Raw genomic sequence first — 27,900 nt, 5'->3', positions numbered from 1 at the left:
TGGAACTCTATATTCATTTTTATCAATGGCATCTAACAAAACAATGTGTTCCGTAAGCAAAGCGTATCCAGAATCTTTTAAGTGTGGCGTCTAGAAAAAATATTATTGTGCTTGTGACATTGCGACTAAATTAGGAATTGTATTGTACCTCTTAGTTCATTCCATCAGAATATAGGAGGATTTTTAACTGCATTTTAGTCTTCATACTGACCTGTAAGAGTTGCCCCCAAAAACATTTCTTCAAATAGTATAACAGCTTTTACAAAACTGATGAGTCTCGCGTCGTTTTGTCTATAAATTTTTATTGAGCATATCTCTGCTTCCCAAGAATTAAACTCGAACAAAGTCTCATTCAACTGTCCCTCTGTTCACTGACCTACATTTAAGATTCTCATGGTTGTTTGTGTATTTCGTCATGGTTTTGCCCTTCCCTATCTCTGGAATCACCTCCAGACCCTCAACTCTCTGATATTTTTATTCTAAATCTGACCTTTTGCACCTCCCCAATTTAATCATTCTATGCTGCACTGAGGGGTGGCACTCCATGCCTAGCCTGGTGTGGGCAGTGCTGCTGAAAGAATGTTTCACACTTTTACCACCCTTTGTGTGAAGTCCTTCTTTACTTCCCTCTGATTTTAAGATGATTCCCTTTGATTTTAAGATGATGCCCTTTGTCCAACACTGCCCCATCAGCAGAAAATAATTCTATCCATCTTAATTCCTTCCAAAACCTCAATCATTTTGACTGTTGACCTTCTATACTCCAGGTAACGTAAGGCTGATTCATGTATCTTGCATAAAGAAACGAGCAAAGCTGGAAAATCAGGCAGCACCTGTGGAAAGAAACGATAGCATTTCATGTCAACGGCTGTTAATGATTGAAGTCATTGACTAAACTTTAACTCTCTTTCTCTCCACAGATACTGGTAACTTTTTGAGTTTTACCAGCGCTTTTTGTTTTAATTTCATATTTCCAGCTGCAGCATTTTGTATCTCTCTCCCTAACAGCACTGTGGATGTACCTACACTGTGTGGAGCAACAGCAGTTCAAGAAGGCAGCTCACCACCACCACCATTACCACCTTGAGGACAATTGGGGATGGGTAATAAAAGAATGCTGGCCTAGACTGTGACACTTGCCTCCAGTGAATAAAATAATAGCAATGTAATCTCTCCTCACTGTCCCATAGACCCTGGTAACATTGGGGTGGCACAGTGGTTAGCACTGCTGTTTCAATGCCAGGGACCTGGGTTTGATTCCCAGCTTGGATCACTGTGTGGAGTCTGCACGTTCTCCCCGTGTCTGTATGTATTTCCTCCGAGTGCCCTGGTTTCCTCCCACATTCTGAAAGACGTGCTGGTTAGGTGCATAGGTCTGAACAGGCACCGGACTGTGGCAACTAGGGGAATTTCACAGTAACTTTTTGATTTGATTTATTATTGTCACATGTATTAGCATAGTATTGTTTCTTGCAGACTATACAGACAAAACATACTGTTCATAGAGAAGGAAACGAGGAAACTGTAGTGTTACAGTCATAGTAAGTCCATTCATGAGTCGGTTGGTACGTAACCTCAGACTTTTGTATCTTTTTCCCAAAGGTGGAAGAGAGAATGCGTAGGGTCCTTAATTATGCTGGCTGCTTTGCTGAGGCAGCGGGAAGTGTAGACAGAGTCAATGGATGGGAGGCTGGTTTGCATGATGGATTGGGCTACATTCATGACCTTTTGTAGTTCCTTATGGTCTTGGACAGAGCAGGAGCCACACCAAGCTGAGATACAACCAGAAAGAATGCTTTCTATGGTGCATCTGTAAATGTTGGTGAGAGTTGTAGCTGACATGCCAAATTTCCTTAGTCTTCTGAGAAAGTAGAGGTGTTGGTGGGCTTTCTTAACTATAGTGTTGGCATGGGGGGGACCAGGACAGGTTGTTGGTGATGTGGACACCTAAAAACTTGAAGCTCTTGACCCTTTCTACTTTGTCCCTGTTGAGGTAGACAGGGTAAGGAGTCTAACAACACCAGGTTAAAGTCCAACAGGTTTATTTGGTAGCAAATGCCACTAGCTTTCGGAGCGCTGCTCCTTCGTCAGGGAATCGAACCCAGGTCCCTGGAGCTGTGAAGCAGCAGTGCTAACTACCGTGCTGCCCCCTTTTTTTTAAACTATCCAATTTCGAATCCCCATTCTAACCCTATCTTCAGCTTTTTGTTCTATTTAACTGCGTTAAGTCATCTCTATGTAAATGTGCCTTCTCTATTCTCGCCTCTCTTGCATCTCTCCTTTGTTCTTTACATTAGTCGCTTCTTTGTCTGTCTTCTCATATTTGGCCATATAACTTTTGTCTTAACTTTCTTCCTGTTGGTACTCATAGAAACCCTACTTTTTGGAGCAAATAAAGGGCTAATTCGAGATTTAATGCACAAATTATCTTTTTAAAAATTCTTGTACAGCTTTACAAACCCCAAGTTAGCACCCGTTTTGCACACACTGTACAAAAGTGCACCTTAAATTAAAGTTTATTTTAAAGTTTATTTATAAGTAACAAGTAATGAAGTATGGCAACAATAATCTCTCCCTCAGTACCAACAAAACGAAGGAGACTGTCATCGACTTCAGGAAGCGTAAAGGAGAACAAGCTCCTGTCTACATCATGATGTGGAGATGCCGGTGTTGGACTGGGGTAAACACAGTAAGGAGTCTAACAACACCAGGTTAAAGTCCAACAGGTTCACTCGGCAGCAAATTAGTGGGTAAAAATATGGGGGTAGGGCCTGGGTGGGATTGTGGTTGGTGCAGACTCGATGGGCCGAATGGCCTCTTTCTGCACTGTAGGGTTTCTATGAAAACAGCTATTATGAATTTTGAAGGCCCGCAAAGAAATTATAACGGTCATTATTACAAGCCGGAAAAATGTGTTTGAACAATTAGCGACCAATTGTCAGCAATGGGCGGGGCTCTGGCGGCGGGCGGAAAGACGCATGCGCAGTGTTACGGCCGACTGGTGATCGTGCTGGGGCGGGGCTACGCGTGCGCAGTGCAGTGGCGGCCGTCCGCCGCGCGTGCGCAGTACTTTGGCGGCGGGACCGCGCGTGCGCAGTGTGGCGAGGAGCCGGATGTAAACAGCCGGTGGTGAGGCTGCTGAGGCGATGATGATGATGGCGGCGCCGCTGTCACAGGGACATTACCTGGAGCTGAGCGACAGCCCCGTGCAGTTCGAGAAAGTCTCCTCCGTCAATAATGTATTTTTCGATGAAGCCAATAAACAGGTGAGGGGGAAAACGCGCGAGAGGATCGCCAACAACAACTGACAGCCTCGGCATCTCTGACAGTGCGGCACTCCCTCAGTACTGACCCTCTGACAGTGTGGCACTCCCTCAGTACTGACCCTCTGACAGTGCGGCACTCCCTCAGTACTGACCCTCTGACAGTGTGGCACTCCCTCAGTACTGACCCTCTGACAGTGCGGCACTCCCTCAGTACTGACCCTCTGACAGTGCGGCACACCCTCAGCGCTGACCCTCTGACAGTGCGGCACTCCCTCAGTACTGACCCTCTGACAGTGTGGCACTCCCTCAGTACTGACCCTCTGACAGTGCGGCACTCCCTCAGTACTGAACCTCTGACAGTGCGACACTCCCTCAGTACTGAACCTCTGACAGTGCGGCACTCCCTCAGTACTGACCCTCTGACAGTGCGGCACACCCTCAGCGCTGACCCTCTGACAGTGCGGCACTCCCTCAGTACTGACCCTCTGACAGTGCGGCACTCCCTCAGTACTGACCCTCTGACAGTGCGGCACTCCCTCAGTACTGAACCTCTGACAGTGCGACACTCCCTCAGTACTGAACCTCTGACAGTGCGGCACTCCCTCAGTACTGACCCTCTGACAGTGCGGCACTCCCTCAGTACTGACCCTCTGACAGTGCGGCACTCCCTCAGTACTGACCCTCTGACAGTGCGGCACTCCCTCAGTACTGACCCTCTGACAGTGCGGCACTCCCTCAGCACTGACCCTCTGACAGTGCGGCACTCCCTCAGTACTGACCCTCTGACAGTGTGGCACTCCCTCAGTACTGACCCTCTGACAGTGCGGCACTCCCTCAGTACTGAACCTCTGACAGTGCGACACTCCCTCAGTACTGAACCTCTGACAGTGCGGCACTCCCTCAGTACTGACCCTCTGACAGTGCGGCACTCCCTCAGTACTGACCCTCTGACAGTGCGGCACTCCCTCAGTACTGACCCTCTGACAGTGCGGCACTCCCTCAGTACTGACCCTCTGACAGTGCGGCACTCCCTCAGCACTGACCCTCTGACAGTGCGACACTCCCTCAGTACTGACCCTCTGACAGTGCGGCACTCCCTCAGCACTGACCCTCTGACAGTGCGGCACTCCCTCAGCACTGACCCTCTGACAGTGCGGCACTCCCTCAGTACTGACCCTCTGACAGTGCGGCACTCCCTCAGCACTGACCCTCTGACAGTGCGGCACTCCCTCAGCACTGACCTTCTGACAGTGCGGCACTCCCTCTGCACTGACCTTCTGACAGTGCGGCACTCCCTCTGCACTGACCCTCTGACAGAGTAGTAAGGGCATGGAATGGCCTGCCTGCAGCAGTAGTGGACTCGTCAACATTAAGAGCATTCAAATAGTTACTGGATAAATATATGGATGATATACATGGATTTTAGTAAGGCGTTTGATAAGGTCCCCCATGGTCAGCTTATGATGAAAGTAAGGAGGTGTGGGATAGAGGAAAAGTTGGCAGATTGGATAGGTAACTGGCTATCTGATCGAAGTAAGAAGTTTAACAACGTTCGGCTGTTCCGGTTCATTGGCTGTCCCTCTGACTGGGTTTACCCCAGTTCAACGCCGGCATCTCCACATCATATCTGATCGAAGACAGAGGGTGGTGGTGGATGGAAAATTTTCGGACTGGAGGCAGGTTGCTAGCGGAGTGCCACAGGGATCAGTGCTTGGTCCTCTGTTCTTTGTGATTTTTATTAATGACTTGGAGGAGGGGGCTGAAGGGTGGATCAGTAAATTTGCTGATGACACCAAGATTGGTGGAGTAGTGGATGAAGTGGAGGGCTGTTGTAGGCTGCAAAGAGACATAGATAGGATGCAAAGCTGGGCTGAAAAATGGCAAATGGAGTTTAATCCTGATAAATGTGAGGTGATTAATTTTGGTAGGACAAATTTAAATGTGGATTACAGGGTCAAAGGTAGGGTTCTGAAGACTGTGGAGGAACAGAGAGATCTTGGGGTCCATATCCACAGATCTCTAAAGGTTGCCACTCAAGTGGATAGAACTGTGAAGAAGGCCTATAGTGTGTTAGCTTTTATTAACAGGGGGTTGGAGTTTAAGAGCCGTGGGGTTATGCTGCAACTGTACAGGACCTTGGTGAGACCACATTTGGAATATAGTGTGCAGTTCTGGTCACCTCACTATAAGAAGGATGTGGAAGCGCTGGAAAGAGTGCAGAGGAGATTTACCAGGATGCTGCCTGGTTTGGAGGGTAGGTCTTATGAGGAAAGGTTGAGGGAGCTAGGGCTGTTCTCTCTGGAGCGGATGAGGCTGAGGGGAGACTTAATAGAGGTTTATAAAATGATGAAGGGGATAGATAGAGTGAACGTTCAAAGACTATTGCCTCGGGTGGATGGAGCTATTACAAGGGGGCATAACTATCGGGTTCATGGTGGGAGATATAGGAAGGATATCAGAGGTAGGTTCTTTACGCAGAGTGTGGTTGGGGTGTGGAATGGACTGCCTGCAGTGATAGTGGAGTCAGACACTTTAGGAACATTTAAGCGGTTATTGGATAGGCACATGGAGCACGCCAGGATGATAGGGAGTGGGATAGCTTGATCTTGGTTTCAGATAAAGCTCGGCACAACATGGTGGGCCGAAGGGCCTGTTCTGTGCTGTACTGTTCTATGTTCTATATTAGAATAGTGTAGATTAGAGGAGCTTTAGATTGGTTTCACTGGTCGGTGCAACATCGAGGGCTGAAGGGCCTGTACTGCACTGTAATGTTCTATGACAGTGTGGCGCTCCCTCAGTACTGACCCTCTGACAGTGCGGCACTCCCTCAGTACTGACCCTCTGACAGTGCGGGACGCCCTCAGTACTGACCCTCTGACAGTGCGGCACGCCCTCAGTACTGACCCTCTGACAGTGCGGCGCTCCTTCAGCACTGACCCTCTGACAGTGCGGCGCTCCTTCAGTACTGACCCTCTGACAGTGCGGCGCTCCTTCAGTACTGACCCTCTGACAGTGCGGCACTCCTTCAGTACTGACCCTCTGACAGTGCGGCGCTCCTTCAGTACTGACCCTCTGACAGTGCGGCACTCCCTCAGCACTGACCCCCACTTATAACCTCCCTAATAGATTCCAACAATTTCCCTTGAACAGATGTTAGTCTGTAGTTTCCTGCTTTCTGTCTCCCTCTTTTGTTGAATAGAGGAGTCACATCCACAATATTCTAATCTGTTGGGATGTTTCTAGAATCTAGGGAATTTTGGAAAAACAAAACCAATGCATCCACAATCTCTGCCGCCACTTTTTTCTGCTCATTCAGTCTTGGGGACTTGTCAGTTCTTAGTTCTAGTAAGTTTTTTGGTATCCTTTCGCTGGGATTATTTGTTTTAAGTTCCTCTGTTCCATTCATCTCCTGATTCACAATTGTTTCTGGGATGTTATTTGTATTCTCTGCAGTGGAGACATGCAAAATATCTGTTTAATTCATCTGTCATTTCCTTATTTTCCATTGTTTTTTCCACATCTCTCTCCAGGCAAATGTTCTTCTTTTCCTTTCTCAATGCCAAAAAACTTTCACTCTCTGTTTTTATATTTTTAGCTAGCTTTCACTTATACTCTAATTTCTCTCTCCATTCATTAATCTTTTGGTCATTCTTCGCTGTTCTTTATATTTTGTCCAATCCTGAACTGCTTGCTTTCTTTGCAGTATTATATGCTTTTTCTTTCAATTTGATGCTTCCTTTAACTTCCTTAGTTATTTATCTCTGACTGAATCCCCTACTATCAAAATCCATTGACCGGAAACTCAACTGGGCAAGTCATTAAAATGGCGTGGCACCAAGAGCATGTCAGAAGCTAGGAGTTCTGTGGTGAATAACATACCTCCTGACTCCCCAAAGCCAGTCCTCCATCTGCAAGGCACAAGTCAGGAGTGTGATGGTACACTCTCCATTTCTCTGGATGGTGCAGCTCCAACAGCACTGAAGAAGCTCAACACCATCCAGGACAAAGCAGCCTACTTGATTGGCACCCCACAACAAACATTCACTCCCTCCACTACCAACATGCAGTAGCAGCAGTGTGTCCCATCTACAAGATGCACCACAGGAACTCAGACAGCACGTTCCAAACTCATGACCACTACCATCTCGAAGGACAAGGGCAGCAGACTTGGGAACACCACAGCACCCACCACTCTCTGCATGAAAAACCTCCCCCGCACATCTCCCTTAAACTTTCCCCCTCTCACCTTGAACCTGTGCCCCCTTGGAATCAACACTTACAGCCTTGGAAAAAGCCTCTGACTATCTACCCTGTCTATGCCTCTTACAATTTTGTCGACCTCTATCAGGTTTCCCCTCAGCCTCTGTCTTTCCAGTGAAAACAATCCTAGTTTATTAAACCTCTCCTCATTGCCAATGCCCTTGAGACCAGGCAACGTCCTGGTGAACCACCTTTGCATTCTCTCCAAAGCTTTCATGTCCTTCTGGTATGTGGTGACCAGAATTGCACACAATACTCCAAATGCGGCCTAACCAAGGTTTTATATAGCTGCAACATGATTTGCTAACTCTTGTACTCAATGCCCTGGCCGATGAAGGCAATCATGCCATATGCCTTCTTAATCACCTTGACCACTTGTGTTGCCACTTTTAGGGAATGGTGGACCTGCACGCCCAGATCCCTCTATTTTCCTAATGGTTCTGCCATTTACAGTATAATTCACACCTAAATTTGATCCTCCAAAATGCATCACCTTGCATTTGTCCGGATTAAACTCCATCTATGCCCCAGCCTCCAATCTATCTCTATCTTGTTGTATCCTCTGACAATCCCCGGCACTATCAGCAACTCCACCAATCTTCATGTCATCTGCAAACTTACTAATCAGACCTCCCATATTTTCCTCCAGATCAATTATATATACTACAAACAACAGAGGTCCCAGCACTGATCCCTGCGGAACACCACTAGCTACAGATCTCCATTCTGAAAAACACTCTTCCACCGCTATTCTCTGTCTTCTATAACCAAGCCGGTTCTATATCCGTCTGGCCAGCCCATCCCGAATCCCATGTGATTTTAATTTTTGTACCAGTCTGCCATGTGGGATCTTGTCAAACACCTTACTGAACTCCATATAAACTATGTCCACAGACCTTCCCTCATCAATTATCTTTGTCACCTCTTCAAAATACTCAATCAAGTTGGTGAGACATCACCTTCCCTGTACAAAACCATGCTGCCTGTCAATAACTAGTCCATTTTCTTCCAAATGTGCGTCTATCCTGTCCCTCAGTATCTTCTCCAAAAGCTTCCCCACCACAGACATCAGGCTCACCAGCCTATAATTTCCTGGATTATCCCTGCTTCCTTTCTTAAACAAGGGAACAACATTGGCTGTTCTCCAGTCATCTGGAACCTCACCTGAGGTCAAGAGGATGTGAAGATATCTGTTAAGACCCCAGCTAATTCTTCCCTTGCCTCCCACTGTAACCTGGGAAAGATCCCATCTGGCCCCAGGGACTTGTCTACCTCAATGCAATTTATATATTGACGTTCTCAAGAGCGTTCACACACCTAACAGCTTTTGGAGTTCAGTTACTAGTGGTGTACCGCAAGGATCTGTTTTGGGGCCACTGCTGTTTGTCATTTTTATAAATGACCTGGATGAGGGCATAGAAGGATGGGTTAGTAAATTTGCGGATGACACTAAAGTCGGTGGAGTTGTAGACAGTGTGGAGGGAAGTGGCAGGTTACAGAGGGACATAGATAAGCTGCAGAGCTGGGCTGAGAGGTGGCAAATGGAGTTTAATGCGGAAAAGTGTGAGGTGATTCACTTTGGAAGGAGTAACAGGATTACAGAGTACTGGGCTAATGGTAAGATACTTGGTAGTGTGGATGAACAGAGAGATCTGGGTGTCCATGTGCATAGATCCCTGAAAGTTGGCACCCAGGTTGATAGGGTTGTTAAGAAGGCATACAGTGTGTTAGCTTTTATTGGTAGAGGGATTGAGTTTCAGAGCCAGGAGGTCACGTTGCAGCTGTACAAAACTCTGGTGCAGCCGCACTTGGAGTATTGTGTACAGTTCTGGTCACCGCATTATAGGAAGGATGTGAAAGCATTGGAAAGGGTGCAGAGGAGATTTACCAGGATGTTGCCTGGTATGGTGGGAAGGTCTTATGAGGAAAGGCTGAGGGACTTGAGGCTGTTTTCGTTAGAGAGAAGAAGATTAAGAGGTGACTTAATAGAAGCATACAAGATGATCAGAGGATTAGATAGGATGCCTCACTGAAGTGAGAGCCTTTTTCCTTGGATGGTGACGGCTAGCACGAGGGGAAATAGCTTTAAATTGAGGGGTGATAGATATAGGACAGATGTCAGAGTAGGTTCTCAGAGAATAGTAAGGGCATGGAATGCCCTGCCTGTAACAGTAGTGGACTCGCCAACATTAAGGGCATTTAAATGGTCATTGGATAAACATATGGATGATATTAGAATAGTGTAGGTTAGATGGGCTTTAGATTGGTTTCACAGGTCGGCGCAACATCGAGGGCCGAAGGGCCTGTACTGCGCTGTAATGTTCTATGTTCTATCCCTGACCTCAACATTTATCATGTCCTTCTCCTTGATGAACACAGGTACAAAGTACTCGTTAAAGATTTCACCCTATTCCTGCGGCTCCACGCATAACTTCTCTCCATTGTCCTTGAGTGGGTCTACTCTTTCTCTTACTACCCTCTTGCTCCAAATACTTTCCTTGGGATTCTCCTTGACCCTGTTTGCTCAGCGCCCTGTCACCTGAACTTCTAGGAACATAGCACAGAGTGTACCCTCCAGGATTAGATAATGATGGGTTGTGTATCAGGATGAATAAAAGGATTAAAAGATGAGCAGTGCCTGAGCTCACGAAAACACAGCCGTTCCCACACTTACATCATGCGCGCGCGCGCCCCTTTCCCCCCCCCCCCCCCCCCCCCCCCCCCCCCCCTCAGATGTTGTTTTTAAAAATGACGTTTTTCATTTGCTGCTCATAGGTGTTTGCTGTTCGGTCTGGGGAGCTACTGGCGTGGTGGCTAAAGGGCCGGATGACAAGTGCTGTATCTCTTTCAGGTAAGAAGAAAACAGGGCAGATATTTAATGGCACACACACAAACATTAAATAGAAATTGGAAGGCACTTCACTTATCTTGTCAAACAGCCCTCAACTACTTGATGTATCACATTTAGATTAATGGTGATAGAATCATAGAGGTTTACAGCATGGAAACAGGCCCTTCGGCCCAACTTGTCCAACTAAGCTAGTCCCAATTGCCTGCACTTGACCCATATCCCTCTATACCCATCTTACCCATGTAACTGTCTAAATGCTTTTTAAAAGACAAAATTGTACCCGCCTCAACTACTGTCTCTGGCAGCTTGTTCCAGACACTCACCACCCTCTGTGTGAAAAAATTGCCCCTCTGGACACTTTTGTATCTCTCCCCTCTCACTTTAAACCTATGCCGTCTAGTTTTAGACTCCTATACCTTTGCGAAAAGATATTGACTATCTAGCTGAACTATGCCTCTCATTATTTTATAGACCTCTATAAGATCACCCCTCAGCCTTCTATGCTCCAGAGAAAAAAGTCCCAGTCTACCCAGGCTCTCCTTATAACTCAAACCATCAAGTCCTGGTAGCAAGTCCTAGTAGTAAATCTCCTCTGCACTCTTTCTATTTTAATAATATCCTTTCTATAATAGGGTGACCAGAACTGTACACAGTATTCCAAGTGTGGCCTTACCAATGTCTTGTACAACTTCAACAAGACGTCCCAACTCCTGTATTCAATGTTCTGACCAATGAAACCAAGCATGCCGAATGCCTCCTTCACCACTCTGTCCACCTGTGACTCCACTTTCAAGGAGCTATGAACATGTACCCCTAGATCTCTTTGTTCTGTAACTCTCCCCAGTGCCCTACCATTAACTGAGTAAGTCCTGCCCTGGTTCAATCTACCAAAATGCATCACCTCGCGTAACAATGAGATGAAAACACATTGATTCAGTGGATGTCGAACACCTTAAACTTTACACGATTCATTGCATTCCATGGGTTTCTTTTTGATTAAGATTGTTAGAATAGTTCTATGGGGGTGGATGGGGGATGTTGTGGAGAGAGACGGTGATGATATCACTGGACTAGTAATCCAGTGACCTGGATAATACTCTGGGAATAAAATCAAAATACTGCAAATGTTGGAAATCTGAAATAAAAACAGAAAACACTGCAAGTCTGGCAGCATCTGCGGAGAGAGGAAAACCAGTTAACTCTGACTCCATATGACTCTTCCTCACGCAAACCAGCCCCCCATCCATTGACTCTGTCTACACTTCCCGCTGCCTTGGCAAAGCAGCCAGCATAATCAAGGACTACACACACCCTGGACATTCTCTCTTCCACCTTCTTCCATCGGGAAAAAGATGCAAAAGTCTGAGGTCACGTACCAACCGACTCAAGAACAGCTTCTTCCCTGCTGCTGTCAGACTTTTGAATGGACCTACCTCGCATTCAGTTGATCTTTCTCTACACCCCAGCTATGACTGTAACACTATATTCTGCATGCTCTCGTTTCCTTCTCTATGAACGGTATGCTTTGTATAGCACGCAAGAAACAATACTTTTCACTCTATACTAATACATGTGACAATAATAAATCGAATCAGAACTGAAGAGAGGTGGAAATATGATGGATTTTATATTGTTGAAGAAGAGGTGCAGCAAGTGGAACGAAAGGAGGTCAGTGATAAGGTGTGAGTGAGGAGAGATTGCTCAAAGATGTCATGGACATAAGACAAAGGGAGTGTTAATGGTTAAAGATTGAAGAAGGTCCAGAAAAAGGCATAAAGATAAGATAGCAGAATGTGTTTAATAGCAGGATAAGGGTTAATGCTCTGCAAAAGCAAAAGATAAGTTACAGAATGGCCTGTGGGGAGGGGATTGGGTTGGGGGGCGGGGGGGCAGGGGGAAGGGTGCAAGGCGAATTTATAAAAGGTCAAAATAGAGGACGCAGTTCCTGGTTCCTCCTCCGAGTTAAACTCTATGATGAGCCTAGTAGGCTGCAAATTGCCTAATCAGAAAATGGGATACTGTTCCTCCAGTTTGTGTTGGTCTTCACTGGAACATTGCAGCAGGCCAAGGACAGAAACGTGAACATGAGAGCAAGATGCTGAGTTGAGTTGGCAGGTGTCAGGAAGGTCAGGATCATGCTTGGGGACTGAGAAAAGTTGTTCCACGCATTATTAATGCTCTGGGGCACAGGTTCAAATCTCACCACAGCAGCTGGTGGAATTTAATTAAAAGAACATCAGAATTGAAAGGTAAGTGGTGACCATGAAACTATCCGAGATTGTTGTAAAAAAACTCATCTGGTTCATTAGTGCCCTTTAGAGAAGGAAGTCTGCCATTCTTACCTGGTCTGGCCTGCATGTGACCCCCAGACCCACAGCAATATGGTTGGGTCTTAACTGCCCTCTGAAATGGCCTAGAAAGCCACTCAGTTAAAGGGCACTTAAGGAAGGGCAACAAATGCCGGCCCAGCCAGTAACATCCTCATCCCATGAAAGAACAAAAAAAAGGTAGGTAATGTGACGGGCGATAATATCCTGTTTAATATTTCTGGGGTTTATTGCATCATTCTGTGAAGTAGAATTTAACCCTGAAAAGTGTGAGGTGAGACACTTTGGGAGGACTAATTTGACAAGAAAGTACTCAGTGAATGGTAGGACATTAGGAAATTCTGAGGAACAAAGGGACCTTGGTGTGCTTGTCCACAGATCTCTGAAAGCGGAAGGGCGTGTTAGTAGGGTGGTGAAAAAGGCATATGGGACACTCGCCTTTATCAATCGAGGTATAGATTACAAAAGCAGGGAAGCCATGTTGAAGTTGTATAGAACTTTGGTGAGGCCACAGCTGGAGCACTGTGTGCAGTTCTGGTCGCCACATTATCAGAAGGATGTGATTGCACTGGAGGGGGTGCAGAGGAGATTCACCAGGATGTTGCCTGGGATGGAATATTTAAGTTATAAAGAGAGGTTGGAGAGGCTTGGGTTGTTTTTGTTAGAGCAGAGAAGACTGAGGGGCGACCTGATCGAGATGTACAAGATTATGAGAGACATGGACAGAGTGGATAAGGAGCAGCTGTTCCCCTTAGTTGAAGGATCAGTCACGAGGGGACATAGGTTCAAGGTGAGGGGCAGGAGGTTTAGGGGGGATGTGAGGAAAACCTTTTTTACCCAGAGGGTGGTGAGGGTCTGGAATGCGCTGCCTGGGAGGGTGGTGGAGGCGGGTTGCCTCACATCCTTTAAAAAGTATCTGGATGAGCACATGGCACGTCATAACATTCAGGGCTATGGGCCCAGTGCTGGCAGATGGGATTAGGTGAGAGTTCAGGTGTTTCTAATGTGTCGGTGTGGATTCAATGGGCCGAAGGGCCTCTTCTGCGCTGTATGATTCTAAGTAGCTTGTGTGGCTGTGTGTGAAAATAATTTAGTTGAACTGAAGGCGGATAGTCTATGAAGTTTAGGACATCAAAGGACGCATTTGCTCACGTTGGAAAACAGTGCCACAGGCATCTCAACCAAATCTTCATTCTTCAAACATGAGCCTTGATAGGAAATGCCAGTACATTATCCAATAGTGGAGCAGCACAGCCAAGGCCCAGTATGATATTGGTGTGATATCTGCAAATGTACATTTTCCAAGAACAGTTTCTTCCCTGCTGCTGTCAGACTTCTGAATGGACCTACCTTGCATTAAATTGATCTTTCTCTGCACCCTAGCTATGACTGTAACACTACATTCTGCACTCTCTTGTTTCCTTCTCTATGAATGGTATGCTTTGTCTGTAAAGCGCGCAAGAAACAATACTTCTCACTGTATGTTAATACATGTGACAATTATAAATCAAAGGAATGTAGGTGTTAAAGGCATGTGTTTGAAGCAAGGATGGCAAGTTAATTTTCCATAAATAAGCAGTAAGAAGAAATTTGCATTAGGAGATAAGTGAGGGTTTGGATTTTTAGATGTTAAATTTCAAAGTGGAGGGGTTTGCAACTTGGAAATGGTCATAAATAAATAACGCAAGGTTATTACATTTTATTTGACCCTGAAATTAGAGGCAGTAGTGAGAACATTTTTATATTCTGGGAAAATTAAGTTTCAAAGAAGGGCTAAGGACAGTGGAGTCAAAGCTGAGAGAGGCAAAGAATATATAAGGAGAGATGCTGGGGAGATAAGATGGAGTGGCTGTGAGAGACTTCCTGGACTGCCTCTGTGTGCTGGGCAAAGAGCTGAAGCAGCCACTCCAGAGAGGTGTCTGTTTTCAGAAAGCAGGGACTCAGCAAAATGGAGCAGAGTGAGAAATCCTGTAATATACCCTTCCTACAACAGCAGTGTTTGCCTTGTGGTAAGAAAGGAATGTTGCCCACATTCACTTGTGTCTGACCAGTCGAGAGTCTTTTTACATAGAACATTACAGCGCAGTACAGGCCCTTCGGCCCTCGATGTTGCGCCGACCAGTGGAACCAATCTAAAGCCCCTCTAACCTACACTATTCCAATATCATCCATATGTTTATCCAATAACCATTTGAATGTTCTTAATGTTGACGAGTCCACTACTGCTGCAGGCAGGGCATTCCACGCCCTTACTGCTCTCTGAGTAAAGAACCTACCTCTAACATCTGTCCTATATCTATCACGCCTCAATTTAAAGCTATTTCCCCTCGTGTTAGCTATCACTATCCGAGGAAAAAGGCTCTCACTATCCACCCTATCTAATCCTCTGATCATCTTGTATGCCTCTATTAAGTCACCTCTTAACCTTCTTCTCTAACGAAAACAACCTCAAGTCCCTCAGCCTTTCCTCATACGATCTTCCCACCATACCAGGCAACATCCTGGTAAATCTCCTCTGCACTCTTTCCAATGCTTCCACATCCTTCCTATAATGCGGCGACCAGAACTGTACACAATACTCCAAGTGCGGCTGCACCAGAGTTTTGTACAGCTGCAACGTGACCTCCTGGCTCCGAAACTCAATCCCTCTACCAATAAAAGCTAACACACCGTATGCCTTCTTAACAACCCTATCAACAACGCAGATCCTTGAAGGTGATGTCACAGGTGGAGAAGGTAGTGAATAAGGCATATGGCAAGCTTGCCTTTATAGGACGGGGCATAGAGTATAAAAGTTGGGGTCTGATGTTGCAGTTGTATAGAACGTTGGTTCGGCCGCATTTGGAATACTGCGCCCAGTTCTGGTCGCCATACTACCAGAAGGGCGTGGAGGCTTTAGAGAGTGCAGAGGAGGTTTACCAGGTAAACAGGGGTTGTTCTCACTGGAAAGACGGCGGATGAGGGGTGACCTAATAGAGGTGTATAAAATTATGAAAGGCATACATAGGGTGAACGGTGGGAAGCTTTTTCCCAGGTCGGTGGTGACGTTCACGAGGGGTCATAGGTTCAAGGTGAGGGGCGGCGGCGGGAGGTTTAACACGGATATCAGAAGGACGTATTTTACACAGAGGGTGGTGGGGGCCTGGAATGCGCTGCCGGGCAAGGTGGTGGAGGCGGACACACTGGGAACGTTTAAGACTTATCTAGATAGCCACATGAACGGAGTGGGAATGGAGGGATACAAAAGAATGGTCTAGTTTGGACCAGGGAGTGGCACGGGCTTGGAGGGCCAAAGGGCCTGTTCCTGTGCAGTATTGTTCTTTGTTCTATCAACTTGGGTGCCAACTTTCAGGGATCTATGCACATGGACAACCAGATCCCTCTGTTTATCCACACTACCAAGTATCTTACCATTAGCCCAGTACTCTGTATTCCTGTTACACCTTCCAAAGTGAATCACCTCACACTTTTCCGCATTAAACTCCATTTGCCACCTCTCAGCCCAGCTCTGCAGCTTATCTATGTCCCTCTGTAACCTGCCACTTCCCTCCGCACTGTCTACAACTCCACCGACTTTAGTGTCATCCGCAAATTTACTAATCCATCCTTCTACGCCCTCATCCAGGTCATTTATAAAAATGACAAACAGCAGTGGCCCCAAAACAGATTCTTGCGGTACACCACTAGTAACTGAACTCCAGGATGAATATTTCCCATCAACCGCCACCCTCTGTTTTCTTACAGCCAGCCAATTTCTGATCCAAACCGCTAAATCACCCTCAATCCCATGTGTCCGTATTTTCTGCAATAGCTTACCATGGGGAACCTTATCAAACGCTTTGCTGAAATCCATATACCACATCAACCGCTTTACCCTCATCCACCTCTTTGGTCACCTTCTCAAAGAACTCAATGAGGTTTGTGAGGCACGACCTACTCTTCACAAAACCGTGCTGACTATCCCTAGTCAAATTATTCCTTTCTAGATGATTATAAATCCTATCTCTTATAATCCTTTCCAAAACTTTGCCCACAACAGAAGTAAGGCTCACCGGTCTATAATTACCAGGGTTGTCCCTACTCCCCTTCTTGAACAAGGGGACAACATTTGCTATTCTCCAGTCTTCTGGCACTGTTCCTGTAGACAATGACGACACAAAGATCAAAGCCAAAGGCTCTGCAATCTCCTCTCTAGCCTCCCAGAGAATCCTCGGATGAATCCCATCCGGCCCAGGGGACTTAACTATTTTTACCCTTTCCAGAATTGCTAACACCTCCTTATGAACCTCAATCCCCTCCAGTCCAACAGCCTGCATAAGAACATAAGAACATAAGAAATAGGAGCAGGAGTAGGCCATCTCGCCCCTCGAGCCTGCCCCGCCATTCAATAAGATCATGGCTTATCTGACGTGGATCAGTACCACTTACCCGCCTGATCCCCATAACCCTTAATTCCCTTACCGATCAGGAATCCATCCATCCGCGCTTTAAACATATTCAGCGAGGTAGCCTCCACCACCTCAGTGGGCAGAGAATTCCAGAGATTCACCACCCTCTGGGAGAAGAAGTTCCTCCTCAACTCTGTCTTAAACCGACCCCCCTTTATTTTGAGGCTGTGTCCTCTAGTTTTAACTTCCTTACTAAGTGGAAAGAATCTCTCCGCCTCCACCCTATCCAGCCCCCGCATTATCTTATAAGTCTCCATAAGATCCCCCCTCATCCTTCTAAACTCCAACGAGTACAAACCCAATCTCCTCAGCCTCTCCTCATAATCCAAACCCCTCATCTCCGGTATCAACCTGGTGAACCTTCTCTGCACTCCCTCCAATGCCAATATATCCTTCCTCATATAAGGGGACCAATACTGCACACAGTATTCCAGCTGCGGCCTCCCCAATGCCCTGTACAGGTGCATCAAGACATCCCTGCTTTTATATTCTATCCCCTTCGCGATATAGGCCAACATCCCATTTGCCTTCTTGATCACCTGTTGTACCTGCAGACTGGGCTTTTGCGTCTCATGCACAAGGACCCCCAGGTCCCTTTGCACGGTAGCATGTTTTAATTTGTTTCCATTGAGATAGTAATCCCATTTGTTATTATTTCCTCCAAAGTGTATAACCTCGCATTTATAGTACTGCATAAGAAATACTGCATCTCAGTACTCCCCTCGACACTGTCCCTCTCCTGTGTGAATACCGACGAAAAATATTCATTTAGTGCCTCTCCTATCTCTTCAGACTCCACGCACAACTTCCCACTACTGTCCTTGACTGGCCCTAATCTTTCCCTCGTCATTCTTTTACTCCTGACATACCTATAGAAAGCTTTAGGGTTTTTCATGATCCTACCTTTGGTTCACAGGGCTTCGGAGGACAGGGCGAGCAGGGGTGAGTTTAATTCATTTTTGCTGTTTCTACCTGGTACTGGCAAGGTATCTGGAGGGGATGGGTGTGCAGGCAGTGCTATGTTCCTCTTGCACTATGTTTGAGGTGAGGGTCTCCGTCAGTGTCCCTGCTGATTACATCTGTGAGAAGTGCACCCATCTGCAGCTCCTCCAAAACCGTGTTAGGGAACTGGAGCTGGAGTTGGATGAACTTAGGATCATTAGGGACGCAGAGGTGGCCATAGACAGAAGCTTTAGGGATACAGTTACTCCAAGGAATGAAAATAGATGGGTGACGGTGAGAGGGGCTGGGAGGAAGCAGTCTGTGCAGGGATCCCCTGTGGTCATTCCCCTTAGCAACAAGTATTTCGCTTTGGATACGGTTGAGGGGGATGACATACCAGTGGTGAGCCGCAGTGAGAGGATCTTCAGCACTGTGTCCGTCTCTGTGGCTCGGGAAGGTAAGGGGCAGAGCGGGAGGGCAATAGTTATTGGGGACTCGTTAGTTAGAGGGATAGATAGGAGGTTCTGTGGCAGCAAAAGAGACTCACGGATAGTATGTTGCCTACCGGATGCCAAGGTCCGTGACGTCTCAGACCGTGTTTTCCGGATTCTGAAGGGGGAGGGGAAACAGTCACAAGTCGTGGTACACATTGGTACCAACGACATAGGTAAGAGAAGGGACGGGGACTTAAAACAGGAATTTCGGGAGCTGGGCTGGAAGCTGAGAGCCAAGACAAAACATGTGGTCATCTCTGGTACGTTGCCAGTGCCACGTGATAGCGAGTTGAGGAACAGGGAGAGAGTGCAGTTAAACATGTGGTTGCAGGGATGGTGTAGGAGGGAGGGTTTCAGATATGTGGATAGTTGGAACACATTCTGGGGAAGATGGGATCTGTACAAACAGGACGGGGTGCACCTGAACCAGAGGGGCACCAATATCCTGGGAGGGAAATTTGATACGGCTCTTCAGGGGGGTTTAAACTAATTTGTCAGGGCAGTGGGAAAAGGAGTTGTAGTCCAGAAGTCAGTGTTGAGGGTGGTGAGGTATTGGGGAAGGTATCAGGGTCAAGGGTGGGTACCGGTAGACAGGGAGGTGGGTTGAAGTGTGTCTACTTCAATGCAAGGAGCATCCGGAACAAGGTAGATGAACTTGGGGCGTGGATTGGTACTTGGGACTACGATGTTGTGGCCATTACGGACACGTGGGTAGAACAAGGACAGGAATGGTTGTTGGACGTTCCGGGGTATAGATGTTTCAGTAAGTGTAGGGAAGCTGGTAAAAGAGGTGGAGGAGTAGCATTGTTAATCAAGGATAGTTTAACGGCTGCGGAAAGGCACTTCGAGGGGGATCTGCACACTGAGGTAATATGGGCTGAGGTTAGAAATAGGAAAGGAGCGGTCACGTTGTTAGGAGTTTACTATAGGCCCCCAAATAGTAATAGAGATGTGGAGGAAGAAATTGCTGAGCAGATTATGGATATGTGTGGGGGTCACAGGGTAGTTGTCATGGGGGACTTTAACTTTCCAAATATTGATTGGAACCTTTGTAGGTCAAATAGTTTGGATGGGGCAGTTTTTGTGCAGTGTGTGCAGGAGGGTTTCCTGACACAATGTGTGGATAGGCCGACAAGAGGTGAGGCCACATTGGATTTGGTACTGGGAAATGAACCGGGCCAAGTGTTAGATTTGGTTGTGGGAGAGCACTTTGGAGATAGTGACCACAATTCGGTGTCTTTTGTTATTGCAATGGAGAGGGATAGGACCGTACGGCAGGGCAAGGTTTACAATTGGGGGAGAGGTAATTATGATGCGATTAGGCAAGAATTAGGGGGCATAAGTTGGGAACAGAAACTGTCAGGGAAAGGCACTAATGGAAAGTGGAACTTTTTCAAGGAACAAATACTGGGTGTCCTTGATAGGTATGTCCCTGTCAGGCAGGGAGGAAATGGCCGAGTGAGGGAACCATGGTTCACGAAAGAGGTGGAATGTCTTGTGAAAAGGAAGAGGGAAGTTTATGTAGGGATGAGGAAACAAGGTTCAGATGGCTCGATTGAGGGTTACAAGTTAGCAAGGAACGAGCTGAAAGAGGGGCTTAGGAGAGCTAGGAGGGGACATGAGAAGTCCTTGGCGGGTCGGATCAAGGAAAACCCCAAGACTTTTTAACTCTTATGTGAGGAATAAAAGAATGACCAGGGTGAGGTTAGGGCCGGTCAAGGACAGTAGTGGGAACTTGTGTATGGAGTCAGTAGAGATAGGCGAGGTGATGAATGAATACTTTTCTTCAGTGTTCACCAAGGGGAGGGGCCATGTTTTTGAGGAAGAGAAGATGTTACAGGCTAATAGGCTGGAGGAAATAGATGTTCGGAGGGAGGATGTCCTGGCAGTTTTGAATAAACTGAAGGTCGATAAGTCCCCTGGGCCTGATGAAATATATCCTCGGATTCTTTGGGAGGCAAGGGATGAGATTGCAGAGCCTTTGGCTTTGATCTTTGGGTCCTCACTGTCCACAGGGATGGTGCCAGAGGACTGGAGAATGGCGAATGTTGTTCCTCTGTTTAAGAAAGGGAATAGAAATGACCCTGGTAATTATAGACTGGTTAGTCTTACTTCGGTGGTTTGTAAATTGATGGAAAAGGTCCTTAGGGATGGGATTTACGACCATTTAGAAAGATGCGGATTAATCTGGGATAGTCAGCACGGATTCGTGAAGGGCAAGTCGTGCTTCACAAATTTGATTGAATTTTTTGAGGAGGTAACTAAGTGTGTTGATGAAGGTAGGGCAGTTGATGTCATATACATGGATTTTAGTAAGGCGTTTGATAAGGTCCCCCATGGTCGGCTTATGATGAAAGTGAGGAAGTGTGGGATAGAGGGAAAGTTGGCCGATTGGATAGGTAACTGGCTGTCTGATCGAAGACAGAGGGTGGTGATGGATGGAAAATTTTCGGATTGGAGGCAGGTTGCTAGCGGAGTGCCACAGTGATCAGTGCTTGGTCCTCTGCTCTTTGTGATTTTTATTAATGACTTAGAGGAGGGGGGTGAAGGGTGGATCAGTAAATTTGCTGATAACACCAAGATTGGTGGAGTAGTGGATGAGGTGGAGGGGTGTTGTAGGCTGCAAAGAGACATAGATAGGATGCAAAGCTGGGCTGAAAAATGGCAAATGGAGTTTAACCCTGATAAATGTGAGGTGATTCATTTTGGTAGGACTAATTTAAATGTGGATTACAGGGTCAAAGGTAGGGTTCTGAAGACTGTGGAGGAACAGAGATCTTGGGGTCCATATCCACAGATCTCTAAAGGTTGCCACTCAAGTGGATAGAGCTGTGAAGAAGGCCTATAGTGTGTTAGTTTTTATTAACAGGGGGTTGGAGTTTAAGAGCCGTGGGGTTATGCTGCAACTGTACAGGACCTTGGTGAGACCACATTTGGAATATTGTGTGCAGTTCTGGTCACCTCACTATAAGAAGGATGTGGAAGCGCTGGAAAGAGTGCAGAGGAGATTTACCAGGATGCTGCCTGGTTTGGAGGGTAGGTCTTATGAGGAAAGGTTGAGGGAGCTAGGGCTGTTCTCTCTGGAGCGGAGGAGGCTGAGGGGAGACTTAATAGAGGTTTATAAAATGATGAAGGGGATAGATAGAGTGAACGTTCAAAGACTATTTCCTCGGGTGTATGGAGCTATTACAAGGGGGCATAACTATCGGGTTCATGGTGGGAGATATAGGAAGGATATCAGAGGTAGGTTCTTTACGCAGAGAGTGGTTGGGGTGTGGAATGGACTGCCTGCAGTGATAGTGGAGTCAGACACTTTAGGAACATTTAAGCGGTTATTGGATAGGCACATGGAGCACACCAGGATGATAGGGAGTGGGATAGCTTGATCTTGGTTTCAGATAAAGCTCGGCACAACATCGTGGGCCGAAGGGCCTTTTCTGTGCTGTACTGTTCTATGTTCTACCTGCCAAAGACTTCTCATGTCCCCTCCTGGCTCTTCTTAACTCTTTCTTTAGGTCCTTCCTGGCTAACTTGTAACTCTCAAGCGCCCTAACTGAGCCTTCACGTCTCATCTTAACATAAGTCTCCTTCTTCCTCTTCACAAGAGATTTAACCTCCTTAGTAAACCACGGTTCCCTCGCTCGACCACTTCCTCCCTGCCTGACAGGTACATATTTATCGAGGACACGTAGTAGCTGTTCCTTGAACAAGTTCCACATTTCAATTGTGTCCATCCCCTGCAGTTTCCTTCCCCAGCCTATGCGACCTAAATCTTGCCTAATCGCATCATAATTTCCTTTCCCCCAGCTATAACATTTGCCCTTCGGTATATACCTATCCCTTTCCATCGCTAAGGTAAACGTAATCGAATTGTGGTCATTATCACCAAAGTGCTCCCCTACCTCCAAATCTAACACCTGGCCTGGTTCATTACCCAGTACCAAATCCAATGTGGCCTCGCCTCTTGTTGGTCTAGCTACATACTGTGTCAGGAAACCTTCCTGCACACATTGGACAAAAACTGACCTCTCTCAAGTACTCGAACTATAGCTTTTCCAATCAATATTTGTAAAGTTAAAGTCCCCCATAACAACTACCCTGTTACTTTCGCTCCTATTCAGAATCATCTTTGCAATCCTTTCCTCTACGTCTCTGGAAGTTTTCGGAGGTCTATAAAAAAACTCCCAACAGGATGACCTCCTTTCCTGTTTCTAACCTCAGCTCATACTACCTCAATAGACGAGTCCTCATCAAATGTCCTTTCTGCCACCATAATACTGTCCTTAACTAACAATGCCACACTCCCCCTCTTTTACCACCTTCCCTGCACTTGCTGAAACATCTCAACCCTGGAACCTGCAACAACCATTCCTGTCCCTGCTCTATCCATGTCTCCGAGATGGCCACAACATCGAAATCCCAGGTACCAACCCATGCTGCCAGCTCACCCACCTTGTTCTGGATGCTCCTGGCGTTGAAGTATACACACTTCAAACCACCTTCCTGCCTGCCAGTACACTCCTGCGACCCTGATACCTCATCCATGACCTCACTACTCTCAACCTCCTGTACACTGGAGCTACACTTCAGGTAACCACCCCTCTGCTGAATTAGTTTAAACCCTCCCGAAGAGCATTAGCAAATTTCCCCCCCAAGATATTGGTACCCCTCTGGTTCAGGTGCAGACCATCCTGTTTGTAGAGGTCCCACCTACCCCAGAATGAGCCCCAATTGTCCAGGTATCTGAAACCCTCCCTCCTGCACCATCCCTGTAACCACATGTTCAACTGTTCTCTCTCCCTATTCCTCTCCTCACTATCACGTGGCACGGGTAACAAACCAGAGATAACAACTTTGTTTGTTCTGGCTCTAAGCTTCCACCCTAACTCCCTGAATTTCTGCCTTACATCCCCATTTTGGGGGAATGTTTTGTAAACCTCATTTTAACTGTGTAACTGTAATCTTGTGTGTAAATTTTCTTTTCTTTTCTTGATGTTTAAAATCCCAAAAGTGTTCCTGGAATTTGTGGCTTCTGAATTCAATAAACGCACCTTCTCATGGTCAGAATACAAAAAAGAGTTATGATAAGTGGGCCAATTGGTTTGCACAGCAGTTGCCATCTGTAGCATCCATACAATCTTTATTCTATCTCAGAAATGAAAATAGAAGTCATCAAATTCCCAGAGGACCATCAGCTGCTCTCCCCCTTTTTGAGAGAGAGAGAGAGCACTGATTGCTGGTGATTTAGCCTGAGGATCACCACACCTCGGGCGAGGGGCAAGGTTGAGAAGGCAGGGCCTTGATGGATACCCTCAGCTGGTACGGGAACTGAACCCACGCTGTTGGCATTGTTCCGCATCACGAACCAGCCGTCCAATCATCCGAGCTAACCGGCTTCCTACTTATTTTATACAACCAGCTCCCTCCACATTCTGTTGAAACACAGAAGAATGCCAGCAGCAGGTCAGGTGCTATCTGTGGAGACAGAAATAGTTAATGCATCAGATTGATGAGCTTTCGTCAAAACTTGGAGAAGTTTGAGGTAGAAGCAAAATCAGAACTGTGATTGGGTGGGGGAGGAAAGGGGGAAGGCCTTTTCTGTGGTGGAAGAGAGGAGAAGTGAAAAGACGGAAGGGAAAAAGAGAGTAAAATGGGACAGGTAGTGAAACAAAAGCTAGAGCTATAAACGGCAGCGGCAGCAGCAGACCATACATTCGAAACCCCCCCCCCACTCCCCAGTTATTCAATAAGATATGATTGTGACCTCAACTCCACTTTCCTTCCTACTCCCTGTGCCCTATATGAGCCCATCTGAACTAAATAGGTACGAGGGTTAAGATGTATATTGGGGTATGCCTTGTGTCTTTGAGAAGGTGGACCTGATTGGTGAAATAGCCTTGAATATTTTAACCTTTTCAAACAGCATCCTGACCTCCTCCCCAGCACCTACCTGCACATGTCACAGAGAGTTATCATGATGAACAATCACTGAAACAGCTACATGATGACATCAACAAGTTCCATCCCACCATTAGACTCACCATGGACTACTCTCCGGAATCGGTTGCATTCTTGGACACACGCATCTCCATCAAGGACGGTCACCTCAGCACCTCACTGTACCGCAAGCCCACGGATAACCTCACGATGCTCCACTTCTCCAGCTTCCACCCTAAACACGTTAAAGAAGCCATTCCCTACGGACAAGCCCTCCGTATACACAGGATCTGCTCGGATGAGGAGGATCGCAACAGACACCTCCAGACGCTGAAAGTCGCTCTCGTAAGAGCAGGATGTGGCACTCGACTCATCGACACTTCCGACGCACCACAGTGAAAAACCGCACCGACCTCCTCAGAAGACAAACACAGGACACGGTGGACAGAGTACCCTTCGTCGTCCAGTACTTCCCCGGAGCGGAGAAGCTATGACATCTTCTCCGTAGCCTCCAACATGTCATCGATGAAGACAAACATCTCGCCAAGGCTATCCCCACACCCCCATTACTTGCCTTCAAACAACCGCACAATCTCAAACAGACCATTGTCCGCAGCAAACTACCCAGCCTTCAGGAGAACGGCAACCACGACACCACACAACCCTGTCACAGCAACCTCTGCAAGACGTGCCGGATCATCGACACGGATACCATCATCTCATGTGAGAACACCATCCACCAGGTACACGGTACATACTCTTGCGACTCGGCCAACGTTGTCTACCTGATACTCTGCAGGAAAGGATGTCCTGAGGCATGGTACATTGGGGAGACCATGCAGACATGACGACAACAGATGAATGAACACCGCTCGACAATCACCAGGCAGGAGTGTTCCCTTTCTGTTGGGGAACACTTCAGCAGTCACGGGCATTCAGCCTCTGATCTTCAGGTAAGCGTTCTCCAAGGCAGCCTTCACGACACACGACAGCGCAGAGTCGCTGAGCAGAAACTGATAGCCAAGTTTCTCCGCTCCGGGGAAGTACTGGACGACGAAGGGTACTCTGTCGGCCGTGTCCCGTGTTTATCTTCTGAGGTCGGTGCGGTTTTTCGCTGTGGCACGTCGGAACTGTTGATGAGTCGAGCGCCATATCCTGTTACTGTTTCGCTGAGCAGAAACTGATCGCCAAGTTCCGCATACATGAGGGTGGCCTCAACCAGGGTCTTGGATTCATGTCACACTATCTGTAACCCCCACCATTTGGCTTGGGCTTGCAAAATCTCACTAACTGTCCTGGCTTGAGACAATTCACACCTCTTTAACCCTCTCTCCACTCACATTGTTTGCACCTGTAAAGACTTGATTACCTGTTAAGACTCACATTCCAACCATTATCTTGTAATTGAGTCTGTGTCTATATATACCCTGTTTGTGAGCCCAACTCTCTACTCACCTGATGAAGGAGCTCCGAAAGCTCGTAATTGTAAATAAACCTATTGGAATTTAACCTGATGTTGTGAGACTTCTTCCTGTGCACAGAGAGTTGCTGAGAATCTCTCTTGTTCCTGATTGTGCTGGTGCTTTGCAGCAGGGCTGTGTGGTAGTCATGGTTTGGTACCTCTGTATGACAAGCATTTAAAAAAAAGAGAAATGCCCTTGTCTGGATCAAAAATATTTGCTGATTTTAAAAAAAAATCAATTTGCCATTGATACAATGATGGTCTCTTAATGTGACGAGAAGATACTAATGACAAATCCAAGATTACAGAATTGTTTGTCAGGTTGACAGTGCCACTTTATTTTTCCAATAGTTTATCCATAAGACTAAAATATTGTGCCTTTCAATCTGATGAAAGATACAGAATTTTATTTTAGAATCATAGGATCTCTATAGTGCAGAAAGAGGCTATTCGGCCCATCGAGTCTGCACTGACTCCCTGACAGAGTATCTTACCCAAGCCCTCTCCCCATAACCCCACATATTTACCCTGCTAATCCCCCTAACCTATACATCATGGGTCACTAAGGGACAATTTAGCATGGCTAATCCACCTAACCTGCACATCTTTTGGAGTGTGGAAGGAACCAGAGCACCCGGAGGAAACCCACGCAGACACAGGGTGAACGAGCAAACTCCACACAGTTACTCAAGGCCAGAGTTGAACCAGTGTCCCTGGCGCTGTGAAGCAGCAGTGCTAGCCACCGTGCTACCTATTTTGCTTACAGCTTACAACACCTGTCCAAAGGTGCTTCACAGAAGAATTATCAGATAAAAGTTTACACCAGATCACAGAAGGAGTATTAGCACAGTTGTCGAAAAGCTTGGCCAAGGAGTGCCATAAAGGTGGCAAGGCTTAGGATGGCAATTGGGGCTAGATAGATGAAAGTTCACATGCCAGCGGGAGAACGATTAAAATCAAGAATACACACAAGATCAGAATCAGGTCAGCGCAGCAATCTAGGAAGGTCATAGCGCTAGACTGGGAGATTAATATGAACAGTGAGTGATGGGTTAATGCGAGTTGGTGCCAGTTAGAGTGTGGCAACAGAGTTCTGGATAAACTGGTTCCAGATAACTTTGGGGGCGGCGGGGGAGGGATGGTGGCATGCAGGAGGTTTGGAGAGGCAGTGGTTGCAAAGTTTGAGTCAGACCAGGAAAATATGGCAGAACAAAAGGCTCAGGTTTCAGTAACCAGTCGGCAGAGGCTGAGATGGGTGATATGGAGATAGAAATAGGTGGTCGTGATGATAGATGTGAGGCAGGAGCTCATTTTGACATGAAATACGACACAGGTCTCGACGAGTCCCATCCACTGAAGAGGATACAATTGAGGGTGAGAGAACAGAGTTTGTGGCAGGGTGTGAAGGCAATGACTGCAGTCCTTCCAATGTGGTAGCACGGTGGCACAGTGGTTAGCACCTCTGCCTCACAGCAGTTTTGATTCCCGGTTTGGATCACTGTCTGTGTGGAGTCTGCACGTTCTCTCCGTGTCTGCGTGGGTTTCCTCCGGCCGCTCTGGTTTCCTCCCACAATCCAAAAGATATGCTGGTTAGGTGCATTGGCCATGCTAAATTCTCCTTCAGTGTACCTGAACAGGCACTGGAATGTGGCAACTAGGGGATTTTCACAGTAACTTCATTGCAGTGTGAATGTAAGCCTACTTGTGACACTAATAAATGAACTTACTAAGTTTCTTGATGTCTCTTTATCCGTTATTTAAACATCGTTGTTAATATGTACATTGTAAGTCACCCAGCTCCACTGCCAATATGGCACATACCAAACATCATAAAAACATAGGAATTAGAAGCGAGACTCGGCAATTCAGCCCTTTGAGCTTGCTCTGCCATTCTATATGATCATGGCTGATCT

General features: G+C 46.7%; 1 long non-coding RNA gene across 1 annotated transcript; it reads left to right on the top strand.

The window, feature by feature from the left end:
• The first annotated feature begins 3,098 nt into the window (after positions 1-3,098).
• On the top strand, positions 3,099-26,097 carry LOC144486067 (uncharacterized). The gene is made up of 3 exons (XR_013496216.1): positions 3,099-3,266; positions 10,302-10,377; positions 24,512-26,097. It is a non-coding gene; the product is annotated as an uncharacterized LOC144486067 (long non-coding RNA).
• The last annotated feature ends 1,803 nt before the right edge of the window (positions 26,098-27,900 follow it).

The sequence above is a fragment of the Mustelus asterias genome, unplaced genomic scaffold, assembly GCF_964213995.1.
Source record: "Mustelus asterias unplaced genomic scaffold, sMusAst1.hap1.1 HAP1_SCAFFOLD_282, whole genome shotgun sequence".
NCBI lineage: Eukaryota > Metazoa > Chordata > Chondrichthyes > Carcharhiniformes > Triakidae > Mustelus > Mustelus asterias.
Note: the sequence above shows the minus strand (reverse complement) of the source record. Positions and strands in the feature narration are given on the sequence as shown.